Source organism: Balaenoptera physalus (genome assembly GCF_965194825.1).
Source record: "Balaenoptera physalus genome assembly, chromosome: 3".
Taxonomy (NCBI): domain Eukaryota; kingdom Metazoa; phylum Chordata; class Mammalia; order Artiodactyla; family Balaenopteridae; genus Balaenoptera; species Balaenoptera physalus.
This window is the reverse complement of record NC_138890.1, coordinates 93,308,990-93,333,534: the sequence shown is the minus strand read 5'-3', so window position 1 is coordinate 93,333,534 and position 24,545 is coordinate 93,308,990. Positions and strand designations below refer to the sequence as shown.

The window sequence follows — 24,545 nt, the reverse complement described above, 5'->3', positions numbered from 1 at the left end:
AATGTCTGGAATTAAAATCTCTGTTCTTTCTTTTTCAAAATTTTAGAAAAGTCTAGTACCTGAAAATCTATGTAAACCTTAACATTTTTATCTGTTTTTTTTAAATTGAGCTATAGCTGGTATACAATATTATGTTAGTTTCAGGTGTACAGCAAAGTGATTCAGTAGTTTTGCAGATTATACTCCATTATAGGTTATTACAAGATAATGAGTGTAATTCCTTGTCCTATATAGTATATCCTTGCTGATGATCTATTTTATATATAGTAGTTTGTGTCTGCTAATTCCATACCCCCAGTTTGTCTCTCCCCACTCTCCTCTCCCCTTTGGTAACCACAAGTTTGTTTTCCATATCTGTAAGTGTTTCTGTTTTGCATATACATTTGTTTGTATTGTTTTTTGGATTCCATACATAAGTGATATGATACAGCATTTGTCTTTCTCTGTCTTATTTCACTAAGCACAGTATTCTCTAGGTCCATCCACGCTGCTGCAAATGGCAATATTTCATTTTTTTTATTACTGAGTAATATTCCACTGTATATATACCATATCTTCTTAAACCAGTTGTCTTTTGATGGACACCTGGCTTGCTTTCATGTCTCGGCTATTGTAAATAATGCTGCTATGAACACTGGGGTGCATGTATCTTTTTGAATTAGTGTATTCATTTTTTCTGCATGTGTGGTATACCCAGGAGTGGAATTGCTAGATCATATGGTAGTTCTATTTTTAGTTTTTTTTAAGGAACCTCCATACTCTTTTCCGTAGTGGCTGCACCAATTTACATTCCCACCAACAGTGTAGGAGGGTTCTCATTTCTCCACATCCTTTCCAACATTTGTTATTTGTAGACTTTTTGATGATAGCCATTCTAACAGGTATGGAGTGATATCTCATTTCTCTAATAATTAGCTATGTTGAGCATTTATTCATGTGCTTGTTAGCCATCTGTATGTCTTCTTTGGAGAACTGTCTATTTAGGTCTTATGCCCATTTTTTGACTGGGTTGTCTGGTTTTTTGATATTGAGCTGTATGAGCTGTTTGTATGTTTTGGATGTTAACCCCTTGTTGGTCACATCATTTGCAAACGACCTTAATGTTTTTTAGACTTTTCTGATTAATGGCTATTTCTGATTAGAATCATTTAGGAAATCATTACAATAATGATACAATTTTGGTCTAAATTTAGGAGATAAGCATCAGAAGTTAATTCTGGCCGTTATATTGCCGTTAACTGGCTTTTAAAATAAATTATCATCATCTTGCTTGGATACTTATTACTATGAAAAAAATGTTGAGTTGTAAACATAAATCATTTTTTCACAGGGAATTGCTATTTCACCATTTTTGCTTAAAAGAAACCTTTCTCAAGGTAGGGAAATTTTATTTCGTCCTGGTAAATGTTATAATACAATCTACACAAAATTAAATTAAGGGTTTGACATATTTGGTATTAATTTAAAAGGTTTAGAATTTAAGTGAAACTGAAATAAACAACAACAATAACAACAACATAACCTGGCACATACACTGGCCTGAAAGGAGTTACCAGTTACTTGTAATTAAATATTTAATGCCTACTTAGATGTGATTACTGTGATATAACTAAGAAGGCATGATATAAAATAATGTATAAATTTGTTGATAAGTTATTTAAAGTAGTATTTTATTAGTCTTAGTATTTTAATAGGTTTGACTATCAATTGGATACTAACTAAGCTTTATATTTCTGAATTTTATCTCATGGTTTATTATTTAGATTTTAATCTCATGTTCTGAGTGTAGTCTTTTAACTGTTTAAAAGGGTTATTTTGTACTTTTGCTGGAGTTTTGCTTTTGTTGAACTGTGTTTTAAAAATGTGTATTCAAATAAATCTCCTTTTTAATTGTCCCATATAATGATTTTTCTATAAATGATACCATTTTAAAATGGCTGCCTATTACTTCCATTTCTAATTTCTTTTCATTCAGTTTAGCTGATGATAGCATAATTTTGAGTTTCACAAGCATACCAGTTGGTTTATTTCAGTTGGAAGCTAAACTTACAGTAACTTATGGAAACTCAAGGAAATTAACATCATTCAATTACTTGACTTTGCCAACAGCCACATCTTCTTCATGAAGGAAGATTTATATACAAAAAGAGCTAAAATACCTGCAAGTGGACATGGAAAGAATATGGATAACAGGTAAATACATGCAGAGGCCTGGGTGATCTTTAAAAAATGCAAATTTTTCTCTTAAAACATATTAAGTCTTCTTGTGGCAATTGGAATAAAGGGGGGGAAATAGTCACCTGTACCTTCAAGGCCTGGCATGCTCTGGTCCCTGCCTACATCTCAAACTTCACTTGGTGTCTCTTTGTCTCCTTCTGCACCTTTATTGACCTGTTGTGGTTCCTTCGGTGTCTCCAGCCCTTTACTACCTTGGGCTCTTCATGTGTTACTGCTTCCCATGCCTGAAAGCTCTTCTCCCCAATCTCTTCCGTCTGGCTAACTCTTACTCATCTTTGAACTCTCAGCTTGAATTTGGATTCCTTTTATTTCTTTTTCTTCTCTGATTGCCATGTCTAGAAATTCCAAAACTATATTGAATAAAAGTGGTGAGAGTGGACATCCTTATCTTGTTCCTGATCTTAGAGGAAATGCTTTCAGTTTTTCACCGTTGAGAATGATGTTAGCTGTGGGTTTGTCGAATATGGCCTTTGTTATGTTGAGGTAGGTTCCCTCCATGCCCACTTTCTGGAAAGTTTTTATCATAAATTGGTGTTGAATTTTGTCAAAAGCTTTTTCTGCATCTATTGAGATGATCATATGGTTTTTATTCTTCAATTTGTTAATATGCTGTATCACATTGACTGATTCGTGGGTATTGAAGAATCCTTGCATCCCTGGGATAAATCCCACTTGATCATGGTGTATGATCCTTTTAATGTATTGTTGGATTTGGTTTTCTAGTATTTTGTTGAGGATTTTTGCATCTATGTTCATCAGTGATATTGGCTTGTAATTTCTTTTTTTGTGATATCTTTGTCTGGTTTTGGTATCAGGGTGATGTTGACCTCATAGAATGAGTTTGGGAGTGTTCCTTCCTCTGCAATTTTTTGGAAGAGTTTGAGAAGGATGGGTGTTAGCTCTTCTCTAAATGTTTGATAGAATTCACCTGTGAAGCCATCTGGTCCTGGACTTTGTTTGTTGGTAGATTTTTTTTTTTAATATATATAAATTTGTTTATTTTTGGCTGCGTTGGGTCTTCATTGCTGCACGTGAACTTTCTCTAGTTGCGGCAAGTGGGGGCTACTCTTCATTGCCGTGTGCGGCCTTCTCACTGTGGTGGCTTCTCGTTGTGGAGCACTGGCTCTAGGTGCGTAGGCTTCAGTAGTTGCAGCACGCAGGCTCAGTAGTTGTGGCTTGTGGGCCCTAGAGCACAGGCTCAGTAGTTGTGGCGCATGGGCTTAGTTGCTTCATGGCATGTGGGAACTTCCCAGACTAGGGATCGAACCCATGTCCCCTGCATTGGCAGGCGGATTCTCAACCACTGCGCCACCCGGGAAGCCCTTGTTGGAAGATTTTTAATCACATTTTCAATTTCATTACTTGTGATTGGTCTGTTCATATTTTCTATTTCTTCCTGGTTCAGTCTTGGGAAGCTGTTCCTTTCTAAGAATTTGCCCACTTCTTCCAGGTTGTCCATTTTATTGGCATATAGTTACTTGTAGAAGTCTCTTATGATCCTTTGTATTTCTGTGGTGTCTATTGTAATTTCTCCTTTTTCATTGCTAATTTTATTGATTTGAGCCCTCTCCCTTTTTTTCCTGATGAGTCTAGCTAAAGTTTATCAATTTTGTTTATCTCTTCAAAGAACAGGTTTTAGTTTCACTGATCTTTTCTATTGTTTTCTTTGTCTCTATTTCATTTATTTTGGCTCTGATCTTTATGATTTCTTGCCTTCTACTAACTTTGGTTTTGTTTGTTCTTCTTTCTCTAGTGGCTTTAGGTGTAAGGTTAGGTTGTTTACTTGAGATTTTTCTTTTTTCCTGAGGTAAGATTGTACTGCTATAAACTTCCCTCTTAGAACTGCTTTTGTTGCATTGCTTAGGTTTTGGATCATCGTGTTTTCATTGGCATTTGTCTCTAGTTATTTTTTGATTTCCTCTTTGATTTCTTCAGTGATCTCTTGGTTATTTAGTAGCATATTGTTTAGCCTCCACGTGTTTGTGTTTTGTACAGTTTTTTTTTTCCTGTAATTGATTTCTAGTTTTATAGCATTGTGGTCGGAAAAGATGCTTGGTATGATTTCAATTTTCTTAAATTTACCAAGCCTTGATTTGTGGCCCAAGATGTGATCTATCCTGGAGAATGTTCCATGTGCACTTGAGAAGAAAGTGTATTCTGCTGCTTTTGGATGGAATGCCCTATAAATATCTTTTAAATCCATCTGGTCTAATGTGTCATTTAAGGCTTGTGTTTCCTTATTGATTTTCTGTCTGGTTGATCTGTCCATTGGTGTAAGTGGGGTGCTAAAGTCCCCCACTATTATTGTGTTACTGTCGATTTCCTCTTTTATAGCTGTTAGCAGTTGCCTTATGTATTGAGGTGCTCCTATGTTGGGTGCATATATATTTACAATTGTTATATCTTTTTCTTGGATTGATCCCTTGATCATTATGTAGTGTCCTTCCTTGTCTCTTGTAACAGTTTATTTTAAAGTCTGTTTTGTCTGATATGAGTATTGCTACTCCAGCTTTCTTTTGATTTACATTTGCATGGAATTTCTTTTTTGTATCCCCTCACTTTCAGTCTGTTATGTGTCCCTAGGTCTGAAGTGGGTCTCTTGTAGACAGCATATATATGGGTCTTCTTTTTGTATCCATTCAGCCAGTCTATGTCTTTTGGTTGGAGCGTTTAATCCACTTACATTTAAGGTAATTATCGATATGTATGTTCCTATTGCCATTTTCTTAATTGTTTTGGATTTGTTTTTGTCGATCTTCTTTTCCCCTTATTTTTTTCTCTTCTCTTGTAGTTTGATGACTATCTTTAGTGTTGTGTTTGGATTGTGTTTCCTTTTTGTATGTGTATCTATTGTAGATTTTTGGTTTGTAGCTCGCCTGTGGTTTTGATATTGCACTCTATATATGTACAAGGTTGTTGTAAGTTGCTGGTCTCTTAAGTTCAAATGCAGTTCCCATTTCCTGCATTTGTACTCTCCTCTTCTTGTGGTTGCTGGTTTTGATATCATATTTGTGTGTGGATGATTTCCTACCTTTACTTTATGTTTGCCTGTACTGGTGAGCTTTTCCATTTGTGATTTTCTTGTTTCTAGTTGTGGACTCTTTTTTTCCTGCCTAGAGAAGTTCCTTTAGCATTTGTTGTAAGGCTGGTTTTGGTGGTGCTGAATTCTCTTAGCTTTTGCTTGTCTGTAAAGCTTTTGATTTCTCCATTGTGGAATCTGAATGAGAGCCTTGCTGTGTAGAGTATTCTTGGTTGTAGGTTCTTCCCTTTCATCATGTTAAATATATCGTGCCACTCTCTTCTGGCCTGCAAAGTTTCTTCTGAAAAATCAGCTGATAACCGTATGGGGATTCCCTTATATGTTATTTGTTGCTTTTCCCTTGGTGCTTTTAATATTTTTTCTTTGCATTTAACTTTTATCAGTTTGTTGAATGTGTGTCTCAGCATGTTCCTTCTTGGCTTTATCCTGTATGGAACTCTCTGTGCTTCCTGGACTTGGGTGACTGTTTCCTTTCCCATGTTAGGGAAGTTTTCGGCTATAATCTCTTCCATCTTTATGTGGGAGTTACTGAGATCTCTGTTTCCTATTTTACTATCTCATCATATTTCCTATCCCAAAACTTCCATTCCAGATTAGTATTTAGGTGCAAGTTCAAGAGCTCTTGATCTCCAAGTTCATTGCTCTAACCTTCAAAACTCAAATTTCAAGTCTTTAATCTTTTTTCTCTTTCCCTGATGTCCATCTTAAGGATTAATGGGAAGGACAGAGCCAGGAAAAAGAAGTTGAGCATAGGAGCTCAAACATTCGTCTGAAAAATTCCACATTTCCGGCCCTCAGAGATTAGGCAACAGAACATGCTCATTTCAACCATCAGATATAGGATCTACTTCTTAATGTTTTATGTCCTGATATAAATGAGTGTGAAAATATGAAGACAGACAGGAGTAGATTAATCAGTCTGTAAAGGTACCTAGAAGCTTGATGGCAAATATTACATCATGGGGTATTTATAATCTATCTGTGAAAAAAGAAACTGCAATTTTAATTTTTTTTCCATTATTTTATTTTCTAGTTTAACTTTCTTTCTCTTGCTTAATTCATTGTGCCAATAGAGTCCCGATGGGTCAGTTGGTGAAGCAGCAGTCTGGAAACTCAGGTGGTCTGTAACCCATCCCCTGCTGGGTTTTTAATTTGCTTTGTAACCTTGAACATGCCTCTTAATATCTCTGTGCTTCAGTATCAGGATCTGTTTAAAAAAATGGATGAAACGTATTAAACTTCAGGCATATTTGTGAGGAAAAATTAGTAAATGTGGTTGGAAAGCACTTTGAAAATATAAAGTCCTAAGCTTAAGAAAAAGGAAATCAGTCAAACTCTAGAACAACTGAGAATGGCCTTAAATGTACTTAGCTGTTAAAGGAGAGATTTAGGTTTAATGTGAGGAAAATTTTCCTGAGAGTGAGTTGTTAAAATAGTTTACTTCTTTGCCTTATATTTTCCTGCTGTTTCACATTTTATTATGTCAAAGCCAATCTTCCATCAAGGTATATGTGGAAAGTATAAAATAGAAGTCATGCAGTAACTATAACCAGTTGTATGAGACATGGCCAGGCTCTCAGTACACAGCCTTCATTAGTGGTCAATTTTTATATATAGTCTAGATAATCACTAGGCTGATACCAGACAAAATTTGTCAAGTAAATGATGCTGTTTGGTTGCTTACGAATTTTACAGCTTAAAGAATTTTTTGTTTTTTTGTTTTTGTTCCTGAGAATGTTTACTTAATCAAATAGTTAATCCAGAAATCTCAAATTATAGAATTTCAGGCACTTGAGAACAGGGGAAGGGTATCTTATTTATCTACTTTTTAAGGCAGAGAGTCCTTCTTGGGGCTACAGGAACCACATCCTAAGTGGTCATTTGTTTTCTTCTTATTTCTAAATTTATTACCAGACCTGTTTAACCTCTTTCTGGAGTACATGGTAAAGAGTTGGCATATGATATGGGTTGACTTTCTGGAGGGAAAGATGAAAATAGTTATTTAGGAATTGAAATGTATACATGAAATATTGTTTAAAGGAACTTCTAAATATTTGCCTTTAGAGGTCATATAATGAATTCATCGAAACACATTAGTTTCCAGAATGCTAATGTTCTTCTCTTGAATTGTAATATTGAAATTTTTTTAGATCTACTTTTTAGAGTTGGAACATCAGTCTCCTGAATCTTTGCCTGATCAAAAACCCCACCTTTGAAATCAATGTTTTTGCAATGGTACCTGAACAAGATTAAGATGTTGCTAATGATATTGAAAGTTTCAATTAGATATAAAATTCATTATAAAAATTCTGCTACATTATCATATAATTAAGAGATTTGCTTTGCATTTTTAAAGATTGTCCTAGATATGTCAAACTTTGATGGATGTGCATATTTCCATCGGTTTATCACAAGTAAATCTTATGGTTCTTACATAGAAGAAAGGAGATTGAAGATCATGAGATCAATTTGGTTTATCCATTGCTTTTAAATTGAAATTCTCACTAGTTTATTTTAAGTTTCAGTCTCTAACTTGTCCGTCCTGGATGAAGAATTGTCAAAGAATTTAGAAATGTGATTCTCAATAAATCAGTAAATTTGCAGTATTTCCTAATTGAAATCTAAAGTTTTAGGCATTTAGCTTTTAATTGAGACTATAGTATGTTGCATTTGATTGTTTAATTGTTGAAAATATAGTGCAGGCCTTCTTTAACCTAATTTCATGTACAACTTTCAGTTTCGGAGCTATGGTCATAGCTTAAATGGATATCAAATCATCTATCACTCTTGGCCGTAAAGTTTTTTCTTAATATGATCCTTTTCCTTCTGTTTTCAGTTTCTAAATCCATAAAAAGCAGTAGTGACAAATGCTTGCCTTTGTATCATGGTGTGATTTAAAAATCCTTAATTAACATCCAATACAGCATATAATATTAATAACATCTTAGGCTCTTCATTGAGTTTTTTTTTATGATCAGAGTAATTGTATCATTTTCCAAGAGGAATATACAGACTTTTCCCTTTAAAAGCATAGGTTAAAATGAGAGAATCTTAAAGGAAGAATGGGAGAAAAGCAGAGCAAATGAAGACAGAAGTTATATTTTACTTAGAAAACAAGGAACTAAATTTATAGTGTACTCTTTAAATAAAATATTAGTTTGACTCCTGCTGTACTATAGATTTTCATATATTTAATGTGAACTTGGGGACTCATTTATATTTGGACCAAGTTAGTCTTACCTGTATCTCTACCAAGTGAAGTAGCTGCTACGTATAGGAGAGGAAGGAGAAGCAGTAACTTATATATTTTACTTCTCTGAGACTAGTTGAGTCTTATCGACTTACAACAGAACATTTGCAGTGTATAGTGTGCAAAACAGCGATCAATATGTGAAGACTTCCTCATGTGGCATAAATTCTATTGGTCGTTAACAATATTAATACTTCTGTAATTCACATGATTACTAAAATTGAAATTATGTGCTTTGTTACAATGGCAAGTGAAGAACTGAGCATTACTTCCTGAAATATACTCTATATACTCTATTGGCTGAAAATAAACAGCTAGATAAACATCTTGACTTCAAATTTAATCTATAGGAAAGCTCTTTTCCTAAGACCTGTTTTACACATACCTATCAGTACATCAAGTTCTTTTTTCTTTTTTCTATCTTGGTGAGGATTGACTCGTTAATGTTTACAAAGTATTTTGAAGGCATAAAGTGCTATGCAAGTGCTAAGCCCAATAAAAAGTATTTTATATTGAATCTGAGAGCTGACTTGTGCAGCACCCAGCTTTGTGAGTGAATTGAGCAAAGATGATTAAAATCAACATCATTTGTAATTTAAAATACTGTGAACAACAAAGAAGATCCAACCACGGCTTTCGTTTTGGCAGGCTGCAAATATAGATTGCTGAACAGCGGTAGTCTGTCAATATAAAGCATTTAGCACTTCACTAAGCAACTTGAGAGTTTTCTACTTAAGCAGAAAAAAATATATATGAAATCAGATTTGGTGTAACATTATTTTGATGGATTGGCTGTATCATTATTAAAAAGAAAACTACAACTCAACAAAATCTAAGAAAGAGTCTTCAGTGTAGAACTTATCAGTGTGGTGAATGTTCAGAAAAAGGAGACCCTCTCCATGAAGCTTCTCCTCGCCCCCATCCTGAATGTGCAGAGGGATGATAAAAGAAATCAATTGCACAGGGATAAAAGGCATAATAATCATAAGGAAAGATTGAGAATAGATAAAAGATTGACAGCCACTCATATGAGAAGTAACTTTGAAATGTGTTTGGCTGGTTTCCACAATCTAGTTTCACAAAGTGCAAAATATTTTTTTATTGAAGTAATAAATGTTGATTGAGTCCACAAAATATTTTCAGAATATTTGGGGGAACACTTTTACTTATTATATTTTTATAATGCCAGTCTTAAAAATAATTTAATTCTGCTCTTAAGGGATATAAAATGAGTAAGACACAAATAATGAACTCACAGAACTAACAGTCTGAGAAGTATAATAAAATGTCTAAGTAAATATCTATATTACAGAAGAGAATGTGAAAGTTACATGATTAAGATACTGATTTGATATTTTGGGAATTCAGAGGAAGGAACTTTGCATCCATTAGGGGAACTCAAGGAATATTTTAAGGTGATATAGTTCTGCCAATTATCTATCTATCTATCATCTACTAAATTTTTCTTTGGAGAGAAGGATTTAAGGTAACAACTGCAATAAAAAAAGATTAATTTGGTTCATTAATTCTACAAGTATTTATCCTGATTCTTATATTTAAAAACAAAGGTCTTGGATTTAGAAAATGCATTACTTCATTAGTAAATCAAGGCTGTGTATGTATAGTTCACAGATTAATTTACTTTTTTCTGTTGTGAAATTAGTACATTTAAGGACAATCCACCCATATTTTGTAAAAAATTGCAACAAGATTAATTCCCATATTTTTGGGCAGATAGGCTAAAATCATTATGTGGATACTTCAATCATTACATTGGCCAGTGAACTTTCTCAGTAACAAAATGGGAGATATGACTTGCCCAAAATATAAATGGAACTAGATACTATAATAGTAGTAAAACTACATTTTATATCATTCTAATCCCTTCTACTGTTGATCTTATTCTTCAACTTGTAACCCTCAAATACCTAGGACCCTTATACTGCTTCTTAATTTCTTACCATCCATATTCCTGGGCCCCCTTCCCTCATCTGTTTCCTTTCTCCTATTAGAGTTCTTTGTGTATATATATATATATATCTTTTATATGCACACTCATTAAGAAGAATTTGAAACATTTAAAAGTGTAAGGATATTAACAAAATCTCTCATGGTCCCACCACCCAGAGATATTCATTTTTTAATATTTTAGTGTGTATCTTTCAAAGCATTTTTTCCACCCCAGATACTTTTAAAAGTTTGCATAATATTACATAAATACATATTAAGCCTCATGTCATCAACCTCCTAGATATTTCTTCTGGGAGATGGTAGCAGTGTCTTTCACCATCCCTTAAATCCCAAGAAATAGGAAATACCAGTGTGTGTAACTCTACTCCAAGATGAAAAGAAGTTAATTTATAAAGATACAAACCAAAGAATTTTGTGAACAGGTCAGCATTACTATTCTTCTGAAATATTTGAGTATAGAACTTTAATCAACATTTATTGAGTGCTCACTGCATGCTTTGAGGAGCATTATGTTCTAGAATGGAATGTGGTACAGTGGGATGGCAGGAGTATTGCCCTGTCAAGCCCTATCTGTGTGGTAGTGGAATAACTCTTTCTATACATGTCAGCTTTTCCACTAAACATTGGGCTTCTTTTTTTTTTTAGAGATTTTTTTTTTATGTGGACCATTTTTAAAGTCTTTATTGAATTTGTTACAATATTGCTTCTGTTTTATGTTTTGATTTTTTGGCCGTGAGGCAGGTGGGATCTTAGCTCCCTGACCAGGGATCGAACCCGCACCCCCGGCATTGGAAGGCGAAGTCTTAACTGCTGGACCTCCAGGCAAGTCCCACATTGGGCTTCTTGAGGTTAAGACAACTTAATTCATTTTTGGATCACCAAAACCTTGCACAATACGTGACACATATTGGGTGGTTAATGAAAGACTTAAATTGAATGACAGGGCTGTACTAGATAACTTTAAGATTACTTAAAGTCTATTTTTGGTGACTGATTTCTAAGCTACATGTAAATCCCTCATAACTAGGAAAGTTACAGTTAATTCTGGTCTTTCACATACGTCAAGCCCTTAATCTGTTAAAGTCAATGTTCTTTATATATACTGGCTGATATCACTTTCACAAATCTTGAGGAGAAAGTAACCTTATTTTCATGATTTTACAATAACTGAGGTTCAGAATCTTAAATTTTCTCAAGTTCATGTAGCGAGTAAGTGAGGAACAGTATGTGTACCCAGTTCTGACACTAGAGTAACCATGATGCCAGTCTGCATCATAGAGGGAACCAACTAAAGGAAGGCTCCACGGATAAGAGAACCAGAACTTTGAGAACTTAAGATCACCATCAACTCAAAAGTGATCTGAAAATGTCCTTAAATTTGTTTGCAGCTTTTTTTTTCAGCCACGAATTATGACATGCTATTCTCGATGAAATAACTAAGTTTTGTTAAATAGAATTAAGACATACTAGGGTGTTTTCTTGTAGTGTATTCATTTCTCAATGCTGCATTTTAAGAAGAATATTTTCAAATTGGAACTTATCCCAAAAGAGAGTGAAGAAACTAAAAACCCTTTCATTAAAGAGTTACAGTAACAGGGTTTTAAGAGCTTGGAGGAGAAAAGAATGTGTGTATGATATTGAATAAAGTTTATTTGTAGGACACAGAGAGTGCAATGAGGGTTTAGGGATGGAAGTTAAAAGGAATATAATACTATTCGAAATGTTCCAGATTGGAGGGTGGATTTGTGGAAGTCTGAATGGAATCTATTCCATGTGACTCTATACTTCAGACTTAAGAACAGTGGATAAAAATTCCTAGGAGACCAAATCTAACTCTTTGCTAGGAAGATCATTTTAACCTTAACTGTCTCTCCTACTAGAGGGCAGGTGACTTTGCCTTTGTTCTTTTTATTACCAGTGTCTTGCAGCATGCCTGATTTGTAGTCAGCTTTCAGTGTTGGTTTACTAAATATTTACATGAATGGGTGTTCAAACAAACGGTATACTTTATGAGGCAGTGGGTTCCCATTCCTGGAAGTTTTATTCACAGTCTTAACAGGCACTGTCTGGTATGCTGTGGAAGGATTCTTGGAGAGCCTGATATAAGAAAAGCCTGGCAGTGTGCAAAGTGCAGAGGCTCTGCTACCAAAGCCTGGTTGCCAAGTCAGAGTAGAGCTGCAAGTTGGACAGTGAGCTCTGGATTCCTGCTTAGAGGCCAGATGAGCCCCAGTGCTTAGGGTGGGGCTGAGGCAGCAGATCTGTACTAAGAGGTTCCAGCTGTCAGGGAACAGGCAGGCTATTTACATGAGTAAGTCTTAGACAACTTTGATATAAAAGATTTTAGCATTTTGATGAGTTAAGATTACTTGAACACTTGGAAAAATAAAATTGCAGATTTTTTCATAAACTGTTAGTAATTACTAAATCATTTCCAGAAATAGTATGTTCAAATCAGTGGTTCTCAAATATGACAGCATAACTCCCAACTCAGAGCATTAATTCTGATTTAGAAGTGGGATGAAATTATTTCTAAGTTAACTTTTCTCTTTTAAAAGAAATTAATCAGCCCCCTCTTCTACTCCCCCACTAATAAACTATAATTATACTAAAAGTTTTGTATGTGGCTGATATATGGAAATATTTCTTTACTTATATTTCTGAAAGTCAGTGAAATATTCAGTTTAAAATTAAAACTTAAGTTTTTTTTTACATTGTGGTAAATAACAGTCTGAATATTTTCATTTTAATCATTTGATTGAATCATCTAGTAGGGTTTTTTTTTTCTCCTAGGAGGCTAGGGGTCCGTGTTAGTGTTTTTAAAATAAGAGAAAAAGTTCTGTACACTCTAAATATCAATTCTCCTCCTTTTCTTATTAATAGGAACCCCAAATTTTAGCTGACTACCTTGCTGCCCAGCTCAAAACTGATTCTTCCTCTCATTGGTAGTGGCCTTATAAATAAATTTTGACCAATGAAAACTAAGTGTTATGTGCAACTTTCAGGAAATATCCTCAAAGGGAATAAGATTTCCATACTTATTCCCTCTAATTTTTCCTGGGATGTGATCATGATGACTAGAGCACAAGCATCCATTTTGTGAAATGAGGCAGCACACTAAAGATGGAAGCTTTATCAGGACTCTACAAAACAGCCCTGGGCTGCCTAAATCTGTTACTAAATGAGAATAAATGTTCATCTTGTTCATCATCTTTTGTTGGTGCTGTTATTGTTATTGCTGTTGTTATTGTTATATGTAGCTGAACCTAAGGCTGATATACCAGAAGATTTAACAGTTAAGGTCACACACACATGCATTCACTCACACACCCATTCACATTTGTGCAATGCTGCGGTAATTAATCTGTGTTGGATCTGCTCAGTAACCTTTAGAGTTGTGACAGTGACTAAAGTTTACAAATACCTTTGGCAATTTGAACTGCCACAAATTGGCATGAATGACTGATGTATTTCTAGATCTTGCCTTCTGCAGAAGAGGAAAGCTGCACCCAAACCCCTCTCCAAACATAGTACTTTCTGCGTTGTTGAAATATGTATTTTGAAAATCAGTTATACATGGAAAAGAGAATTTAGAAAAATATAATGATAAGGTTTTCTAGTTAAATAAAATGCATTCTTGGCACTTTGAAGTCTACAGTAATATAAAAAGGTTTCTGATAAATGTTATTCTGTTTAAAAGTACTACAGTTTAGATTGTTCATTGAAACAGCGGTCCCCAACCTTTTTGGCACCAGGGACCAGTCTCGTGGAAGACCATTTTTCCATGGAGGTGGGAATGGGGGTGGGGGATGGTTCAGGTGGTAATACCGGTGATGGAGAGCGATGGGGAGTGGCAGATGAAGCTTCTCTTGCTCGCCTGCCACTCACCTCCTGCTGTGTGGCCCGTGGTCGGTGGCCTGGGGTTTGGGGACCCCTGCATTGAAATGATGTGGACTAAGGTAGGGTGGATTGAGTCCTAGCTTCTTGCTTCTGCCTTGTGGTCTGGTACCTGTTTATCCGTGGGTTTGCTCTTCAACACAGACTTGACTGCAATTAATTAACTGAAATTTTGTTGAGTACCATCCATGGACCCTGGAGCTGAAGGCTCCCTCCTCACTTTTGGGTGCTAAGGGCATTGTGCTGATATTTTGATTTGAGGTCATGTTTATTCCTTTATTCATGCTGTTCACAATGTAGCTGCTAAATGTACACCTATATTAAGAATTCCTGCTGTTGACATAGGTATAGCAAATAGAGTCCAAATCATGCATAACTGCTCTACCGGGGAATTGGGCAAAGTCTGTGAAACTGTTTTTTGTTTTCTTAAGCCCTAGGAATGTTTTAAGAACATCTTTAGTAGAAGCATCTAAATTACATTTCTATTTAAGTCATGTTTTAAATAATAGTTCATCTGAAGGAAGAAAAATGTGTAAAGATTTTTGTAACTCTGAGAAAATCTATGAAAGAAAATAATTGAAAAAACACTTTACACCAAAAGCAATTCTAGCTCATTGTTCTTAAAGCTCATGTGTTAAAAATAACATCTGAAAGAGTTGTGTTGCAGAGATTTGCAATTCACTATTGTGCAAAAGTTACTGTTAAATGTACTATTACCAGGTATACATAATACAAGGCTGTCCTTATAAACATTCATCTACACAAATGGGCCATATTGTAGAAAGAGAAAGTGGGTTTACAATCTTATTTCAGCTGATTCTTATGTGGGACTAGGGAGGATAGTTTGAAGGAACTGATTTGCTTCTTCATCACAAATAGGGAGGTCTTCTGTCATACACACACACACACATACATACATGTATATATACATTTGTTATTCACTCATTCTCACTCTTTTAACATGTCAAGTATAATATGCCTACATAAATGTGCATATATCATAAGTGTACAGCTTGATAGATTTTCACAGACAGAAAATACCGAGGTAACTAGGACTTAAATTAAGTAAAAAAAGATTACTTTCTAGATGCGTACTCTTGTACCCTTCCAGTCACAAGCTCACCACAGGGGTAACCGGTATCCTGACTTCTAATAGTATAGATGAGTTTTGCCTTTTTTTGCACTGTTTTTTTTTTTTCATTTTTTAAAAATTAAGGATTGAAGTATTTTCAGTGAAGCAAAAGAAATACAGAAATTTTAAGAGTTCAGCTCAATAAATGTTTACACATATATATACTTGGGTAACCATAGATTTCTATCATGCCTGAAGGTTTCCTCCTGCTCCTTTCTAGTCAATACTCAACCCCTCCCCAGAGGTAACCACCACTCTTACTCTTAATTATTTATTCAGTGAGACTTTTTCGTGTTAGCTGCTGTGCTGGTTGCTAGAAGTGAACAACCTCGTCCCTGCCTCCAAGAAATTTATTGTGGAAAATCTAGATCTATAAGCAGGAAATGTTAATGCTGAGTGCTGAAGGCTATGATCAAGAAGGGAACACTCTGGGAGCTCCTAGGAAGGGCAGCTAAATCCAGCACAAACATTGGGTAAGGCATCCCAGTGGGAGGGATGACTAAACCAAGAGCGAAAAGATGGGGAAAAATTAGCCAGGTAGAGGAATTACAGGGGAACCACAAGGTAACCACTTCTACTGAACCCTGGAGCCCAGAAATTGAATGGTCTGGAGTTTAGGAGGACTGGATCTTAAAATGTTAGGTGGAGAGTGATAGAAAATGACTTGAAAGACAGAAACCAGGCCACATAAGAAATGTGGGCTTTGACCTGAGTTTGTGGCAGATATATGACCAAATTAGAACTTTAGGAAGTTCACTGACTGTGGTTTAGAGATTGAATTGAGAAGAACAGGATTCAACCTAGGTGATCCAATTTTGAGTTGAAGAAAGGACATTGTCTCAGTATTCCAAGTGACAGTAGAACCAGAAATAGGAATAATGAGAACTGCAGCTAACAGCATAGCCGACATTAACTAAACCAGGTGCTGCTAATTGCTCTCCTAACCTACCACCTGTAAATTCTCAACACAGCAACATGAGGTAGATGTTATAAACTCCATTCTATTTACGGTAAAACTGAGGCACAGCATGGAGCAACATAGCTAAAATTTCACTGTAAATGACGGAGCCAAGATTCAAACTTCAGAAAGCCTAACTCTCGGACTTGCCTTCTTAACTACTCTGAGTAGAACTCTTCTGTTAACTCCTTAGATTAATCATCAGCAAATGTCTTCAGTTTACATGCATTGTGAGTTTAGAGGACTTTTCCCTATGGGAAGAAACCTATTGATTTTCCTCTTCTTTAACCTGTATTCTCATCTCCACCCTCACCCATATAAAATTTTCTCTACCGATCTAAGGTGTTATAATAATAAAACTCTGGCAACTTTCTGGTTTCTCCGTTGATGTTGTGCTGGATGACCTAAGCATATTGTTAAAGATTTTCCTTACAAAAAACAAACAGAAGAACCTCGTTTTTATTGTGTTGTTCTAATTGCCATCTGAATTCAGTGCACACTCCTTCACACAGAACTCAAGACCCTCTGACATCCTGAGGCAGTCTATGCTTACACTCATTTTTCTTTCTCCAAATCCCCACATATCATAAGTCAAACTCCACTTGAAACTCTTGCTTTTCCTTGGGCTGCTCTGTTCTCTCATGCTTGTTTTTGTTCCTGTCTTGAATGCTTTCTGCCTCTGTGTTGAAATCCAAGACACTGTTAAGGGCCCAGCTCCAGGAACCTCCCCAACCCCCCATACCTCTCACTCAGACTCCATTTAGGCTCCTTCCTCTGCAAAACCATAGTACTTTCATAGTACTGTACTTTGTTTATACCTTTATAGCACTTAGTGAGAATTCTATTTGGTATACTTTCAAGGAAATTAGGAAGGACTGCTTGCCTGCTAAAGTGATCTCACCATCTGGCTCATATTGCTTGAAGTTTTACAATTAAAACCAGAGGTGAATGAAGCTAACAGAGTTTCAGCTTCAGTGCCCTCTACTTGAACGGGCCCCTGTGAGTTCTGGGAGTTGTAGGATGTTCTAGGTAGAGAATGGAGGCAGATTGCTATTAGGAAGCATATGTAATCATATTTGTAAATTTTCTAAAGAGATCTGAAAATATAGACGTACATGAATCTCCATGTCTTCAATGTTTTGTTGGCATTTCTTTTCTCATTCTAAAGCAATGATCACTTTCATATCTGACTTTGTAATTTTGTATTCTTTTTCTTCTTAGAGAACCCCATGAATTATACAAACTTCATGTCTCACAAAATCTGGATCCACCCCTTATTATCACATTATTCCACTCAAGTCGTTCAGAGTATTGCCTTGCCTGGATTCGTCTTCCAGCATATTTCATTTTTACTGCTAGGGATATTTAGCCATCACTTAGATAAACATCAGGCCCAGTTAGAAATTAGTCCTGTTCCCAGCCAAAGCTTAAAAGCAGTAGCTCATTCTGTCTGCAAAAGTTAGCGATGTTATGGATCCTTTTCTGATCTTGTATGGTAGTTAGGTTCCAGGAATTGTGTACCTTTCCCCTGTTTCTTGCCATCGCCTGGCCTATTCTAATAACTAAGTCCCTTTCTTGTTTTCCTATGTCTGCGTCCCTGCCTTGAGTATCTTTCAGGCAATATAGTCTCAGAGCTGGAATAAAGGACATACCACTTAGGGAAGCTTTGACTCAGGCCTCTAGGAAGACTAGACACTGGATTTGTTAAACACACACACAGTAACAGCGAAACCACAACATCAATGGCAACAAGAAAGGCAGTATTACAAGAATAGGGAATAGCATCAGTGAAACCAGCAGAGAGGAAATAAAGGACAATAAGGGAGCAGACTTGCTAAGAGATGGGTAGAAGGGGAGGGTAGGAAGTGGTTTGTCAGAAAGGGTACTAGGACACTGGAGGGCCTTGATAGCTAAAAATGAGAGTCACCATTTACCATGGCTTACCCTGATAATAGCAGAGAATATTTCTGATTTTTCTTCCTTAAGTTAACCCTTAGATACTGCTTTGAGATATTCAGAAGAATAATAAAAAGATTAGCATCTACTTGTGGATAATGGAAGTATGTAGGATTCAAAGTATATTGATAGTATTATGTATAAAATTATCAGTACATTTCTGTTGGCTAAGATTATAGATGGATGATTTTATTACATCCTTTTTTCTCTCCCTCAGCCATTTTTTTTTTTTTTTTTTTTTTGCATTAAGCACTTAGTAATTTTTTAATTAGGGGAAAACAAAACTAGTAATGTTAAAATATGTTTGGAGAAAAAAATATAAAAATAAACACTCAAAAATGAACTCAAAGGACATATGCCAATTTGTTGAAATATGTGAGTTTTAAAAACTTTTTTTATTATTATTACTATTATTATTTTAAGTTGTGTCAGTGAATTGTTACAAGTTTTCATAACCTGGTATTTACTATTTTTGAATTAGGAAAAATAAATAACATTATAGAAGGAAAATATGGGAAGAAATATTCTAAAATATTAAGGATGATTATCTTTAGGTGGTGACATATTAGAAGACTTCCTTCTTTTGACATTTTCTTTTCAACAATTTCTATAATAGAAACCATTAACAGTTAAATTTTATCTAAAATAAGTCAACATGTTAATATCTAAATATTGCATAATATAGTTTTGTGTGTAACTATTTCTAGAAATAGTTTCAGAAAGCTGTATTACATTGTTACTTACCATATCTTTTAAATAAATAACTAGCATATTTCCTCTTATAAATATATTTTTGACAATATCTATTTTGAACATGTCATAAAATTGTTTTAAATGTTGGATGAATTCATTGCTTCATGCAGTAAGCATCAAGTTAAGAATTAAATAGTTATTCATTTCTTCTGTAATAGTATTTCAAGCTTCTTTCATTTTAATGCTGGCAATGTGGTAATAGATGAAAACATTTTCAAGACTGTTTTTATCAATAGTCACTCTAACACAAGTGATTAAATAGAAAACCATAAAAATGATAGTTTTATTCTCTTCAAAATAGTTTTTCATCTGGGTGGCTGCTCTTGTAGAAATTTGTTTAAGACTCTAAGACTTGTATTAGGAGGCAGATGTGACTTAGACTTGCTTTAAATTCTTCTTAATATAGTACACAAAGAAAGGACAACTAGTCAAAGAACCAAAAAGTATACACAGTAATCCTAAAAGTACTATCACTTCAAAGTGAATTACAGCACTGTATGGAAAAAAGGCTTGCATTGCTATTTAAGTTTTTCCATTCATTTCAACAGGATTAAAATAAATGATGCACTTACCTCACCTGGCATTGAAATTCATGGTGATGAAAGGAAAGGGTGAACTTCAACGATGCAATGTGCAAGATTTAAAATTTGATGGAGGGATTTACTTCTCAAATTGTCATTGCCATTGATTGGATTTACTAATCAATGAGCAAGAATTGACTGAAATGAGAAGCTGTGCCTAAAACTGGTAAATCTATATTTCATATTTTACTTTTACCTTTTGAAAGACAGGACAATTTATTTGATCAGTGGCTGAGATAACATTATATATGAGCCTGCTAAACTTATATTCTGGATCCTTACCTAAAGCTATCTGAAAATCTCATCTAAATTTGCCTTGAACTCTAATTATTAATTTGGAAATGTTTTTTTCTAAGATAATATATTAGAGTTCTAGATTTTAATCATGCTTTGATTCTTCTGGCCTTACTAACTCATCTTTGTGGTTTCACATTTTTAGCCTTTGACATCACATCTGCTCTTGTTTGTTTATTTTTATTATTTAAGCAATTTTTTCAATCATTAGTATGATTATCTAGGTCATCAATCTTGATCATTGAAATTTTGTATTATACAAAAATGCCTGATCAGTTAGATGAAATTAATCAAAGCTACAGTATGGATCATACATGTTTAGTGATCAGTTGGCAGTGGTTTTACACTTTCCCAATAATTATTTTAAGCTCATTCATTTCCTTTTAGAAAATACATACATAACTGCTAATCTTAATTATTTTGAGGTTGTGTTGACCACAGCTTATGGCAGTCATGCTAGCAAAAACCATTCTTTAAAAACATTGCTTTTTTACAGAGGTTTTTTTGGAGTGATGAAAAGGTTTTGGAAATAGTGATGATGTTTGCACAATGTTGTGAGTTCAATTAATGCCACTGATTTGGACACTTAAAAATAGTTAAAATGGTGATATTTTATGTCCTACATATTTTATTACAGTAAAAAAATTAAAAGGAAACATAAAAAATTAAACTGTATGTTTTATAATCAAAGGGAACACTTTTGAGTTGATAGGTTTGGGACAGTGCAGATGATTGAGGTTTTTCATTGGAAGTTTTAGAAAATAAAGAATTCGTAAGGTGCTCTCATAAGGAATGTTGTACTCAATTCAACATGGTTAAATATGAACTTGATTTTCAGAGTCCACTGAGTGAAATCCGTGGCATTTTGAATTGTAATGTTTTGAAATTGTCCATGTGATTTAGTCAGCAAGGGGCTTAGGAGTGTCCCTCTCCAGTGTGGGGTGGAGTTCGAGGTGGCTGGCAACTTGATCCTTTTCTTGCTGTTTGCTGCCTGCTCCCCGCAGCCCCTCCCTCCAAGCCCGCAGCAACTCACCACCGCTGAGTGGAGAGTTAGAGGTGTGTGGGGAACCCAGGAGTGTGACTCTCACATCCTCTTAAAATTCTGTCTCTCTGTTTGGACTAGTCATCCCAGTCCTTAAAACCATCCCTGAGAAATGGGAAGGAAAAGGCTCAGGATGAGAGAAGTGGGATATTTCAAAATTTTGCCAAAAACAGCAAAGTCGGAAAATCCTTGGCAAAACAGAAGAACTGGCTACTTTTAACACGTTTCTCATTCCTGGGATCCCCTGTTAACTGCAGTGCTACTGTCCCCAAAGGTTCTGTTTTTGCAGGTGGAAAAGCAGTTGGAGCAGCACCCTCTCTCCAACTCAAACATTCTTTTCCAGGCCCTCTGTGAGCAGTCTGCTCCAGTGGGCTCAGTGTTCAGCTATCAAGTCCCAGAAGGCCCATCAGCCCTTAACCAAATGACAGCCAGTAAAGTTCCGTGGAGTGAAGAATTAGGGTAAACTGTTAACCTTCCCCATGCAAAGGACAACAAAGAAATTCTAGTAAGAGGTAAAAAGACAGACACTCAATTTACTCTTCTGCTATTAAATTCTCATCCCCTGCTCATGGAAGAAAATGTGTGCTTTTCACAACTGTTTTCCTTGGGCATTTGGCATAGCAGGCTACCTGCAGCAGCAGCCTCTTTGCTTCTCTGCCATTTATTTTCCCATTCCTGCTTGCTGCCTGCTCCACTCAAGCACCTTATATAAGGTGATACCACTTAAGCTGAAGTGCTAAAATCTGCCTGCCCTAAATGGGATATGGAAATGTGGGAATATTAGCCCTTAAACAGTAGGCTAAAATTTCTTTCATCCGTCTAGCCCTAAGGCAAATGGGGTTTTAAAGCCAAAATCACAGGTTGCCTTTTGCTTTGTAAATCAGCAGTTGGATGTGTAATTGGGTTTTTTTTTTAAATGTCAGAATGACTCTTGGGTGTTGATCTGGCAAGTGGAAGTAACATAGAAAGGCTGTATAAGTAGTTTTAGAATGGCAGTTAAAATCTCATAATCTGACTTTAACAATTGATTTTGCTCCAAATTTCCATATTGGTGTTATTCATCTTTTGGCTGAGGATCTGGAAATGGAGCTTTTTTTCCCAGTGAAACTCGGAGTAAGCCTAATATTGGACTTGTCGTGTTCATAGTTTGGATAGGTAAATTTTATACATCTAATTTGCAGACCAGCTTATAGAAACATGAGATGAAAAGACCATTTCATGTATTCCCTTGGAAAGGTGGAACATTTTCTTCCAGTATGTTTTCCAATTTACTTTTGGAATTTATGGAAGTTAAGAAAAGTACCATTCCATTATCTAATAGTTCTTGCTAATAGGCAGTTTTCTTAAATACCTAGCCTAAATTTTCCATTGCTCATCTGACTTTAAATCTTCATAATTTTCCAACCTAATGGATTTTATAACTTAATGTTTGCTAAATCTTTAGTTAATAGCTATTCTCAAGATTGTGATTTTTTTAAAAATGCATATTAAATGATTTTGCTCCCTTAGAAATTCTATAAACTACTGATTGAATGTGTGAAACATTTATGCCCTATATCTAAAAGAGTAAAAACTTCATCCACAAACTATTGCTCTGGATAGCAAGACATGAGCTCATTTCTTCTGCCTAGCTAAGAAAATTATTTTGCTTAGCTTGATGCTGTCAAAGTATCTTTAAGAAAGAATAAAATGTGAATTGATCATGCTTGTGGGTGATTTTCTGAGGTTGAGTCAAGAATGGTATATATGGAAGGACACAACAGAACTGGAGAGCAGTAATTTCTTTCAATCACTAGTAACCTGTGGGGTGTTCAGTCATTGACCTACCAGTAAAAGGCTGCATCTTTTCATCACTATTTCCCTGTGATATTTGGATCTTTTAGTCTACTCACATTTCAACTTTTATATTAGGTATTGAAAAGCCATCCCTACTAGACTTGTCAGTTCAGGTGCTATATGGATAAAAACTGTTGCAAATATTTTCTGCATGTTCCTCCTTATAATTAAGTCCAGTATTTGGTAATAATAGCTAGAATATATTGAATACTTCCTATGTACCAAGAATTATTTGAAGTGCTTAATCTGAATTAATTTACGTAGTCTTGACAGAAATCTTGTCAGGTATGTTTATTATTCCCATTTCACAGGTGGAGGAAGTGAGGTACTGATTAATTCATTCGCCCAAGGTTTCACCATGGCAACGAGACAAAACCAGGATTAGTTTCCACATATTCAGTTCTCCAGAGCCCGTGCTTTTAACCACAACTCTTCCACTGTCAAAATGTGAATATTTATACTATTAAAGAATACTTCACAATAGCACTTATGGAGTATTCTTGCCAAAAATATTAAACATGAATTTGATTAATCCTCTAGATCCAATTTCCAATTTATACGAAACACAGAATGTAGAGAAAAGTGTTAAGGAAACACAGAGATGCTGTCAGCAAAATCCAGGCTGTGGGAAACTGGATAGTACAAGGAATCTAGTTTCTTTCACAAATAAATTGCAAGGAAGAGAGAGAGAATGTGCATGCCAAAGGAGTGGAAACCTATAAATTTAAGAGGACTTAAAAGATGCACTCCCATGTTCATTGCAGCATTGTTCACAATAGCCAAGAGGCAGAAACTACCTAAATGTCTATCATTTGATGAACAGATAAAGTAAATGCAGTATATACATACAGTGGAATATTATTTGGCCTTTAAAGTATGACAGGAAATTCTGCTATTTGCAACAATGTAGATGAGCCTGGAGAACATTATGCTCAGTGAGATAAGCCAGACACAGAAGGAAAAATACAACATGATACTACTTATTTGAGGAATCTAAAGTAGTCAAACTCATATAAACAGAGAGTAGATTGGTTGTTGCCAGGGGCTAGGAGCAGGGGGAAACAGGAAGGTAAAAGGGTACAAAGTTTCAGTTATACAAAATGAATAAATCCAAGAGATCTGCTGTACAGCATAGAGCCTATAGTTAACAGTACTGTATTGTATTAAAACAGTATTGTACTAAAAATCTAAAATCTGCTAAGAGATCTTGTGTTATCACACACACACAAATAAATAAATATAAATAAATAGGGCAGGAGGAAACTTTTGGTGGTGATGGATGTATTTGTGACATCGATTGTAGTGATGGTTTCACTGATATATACTTATCTCCAAACTCATCAAGTTGTATACATTAAATATATACAGCTTTTTGTAAGTCAATCATACCTCAACAAAGTGGTTTTAAAAAAAAAGTAGGTTTAGTAAAGTTAAGCCACCAGTAGAAATTAGCATTAATATACTTTAAAAAAAGGAGAGAGAGACTTAAACACGTATCAACCAGTAACAATGTGTGGATTTCATTTGGATCCTAACACAAGAAAAACAATTTTTTAAAATTATATGATGTACAGGATTTCCTTCAAAATAATATTGGATG

The 24,545-nt window shown here is 35.2% G+C and overlaps 1 protein-coding gene and 1 long non-coding RNA gene across 2 annotated transcripts in view; both read left to right on the top strand.

The window, feature by feature from the left end:
• LOC309659041 overlaps positions 1-24,196 on the top strand; it is a 37,775-nt gene extending 13,579 nt beyond the window's left edge. Inside the window, exons 2-3 of the long non-coding RNA XR_014262536.1 lie at positions 1,331-1,376; positions 2,110-24,196. This is a non-coding gene — a long non-coding RNA (uncharacterized lncRNA). The remainder of the gene's footprint in view (positions 1-1,330; positions 1,377-2,109) is intronic.
• The window catches only part of LOC309658989 (uncharacterized protein), a 703,210-nt gene that overhangs the window by 373,876 nt on the left and 304,789 nt on the right, over positions 1-24,545 (top strand). The window lies entirely within an intron of this gene.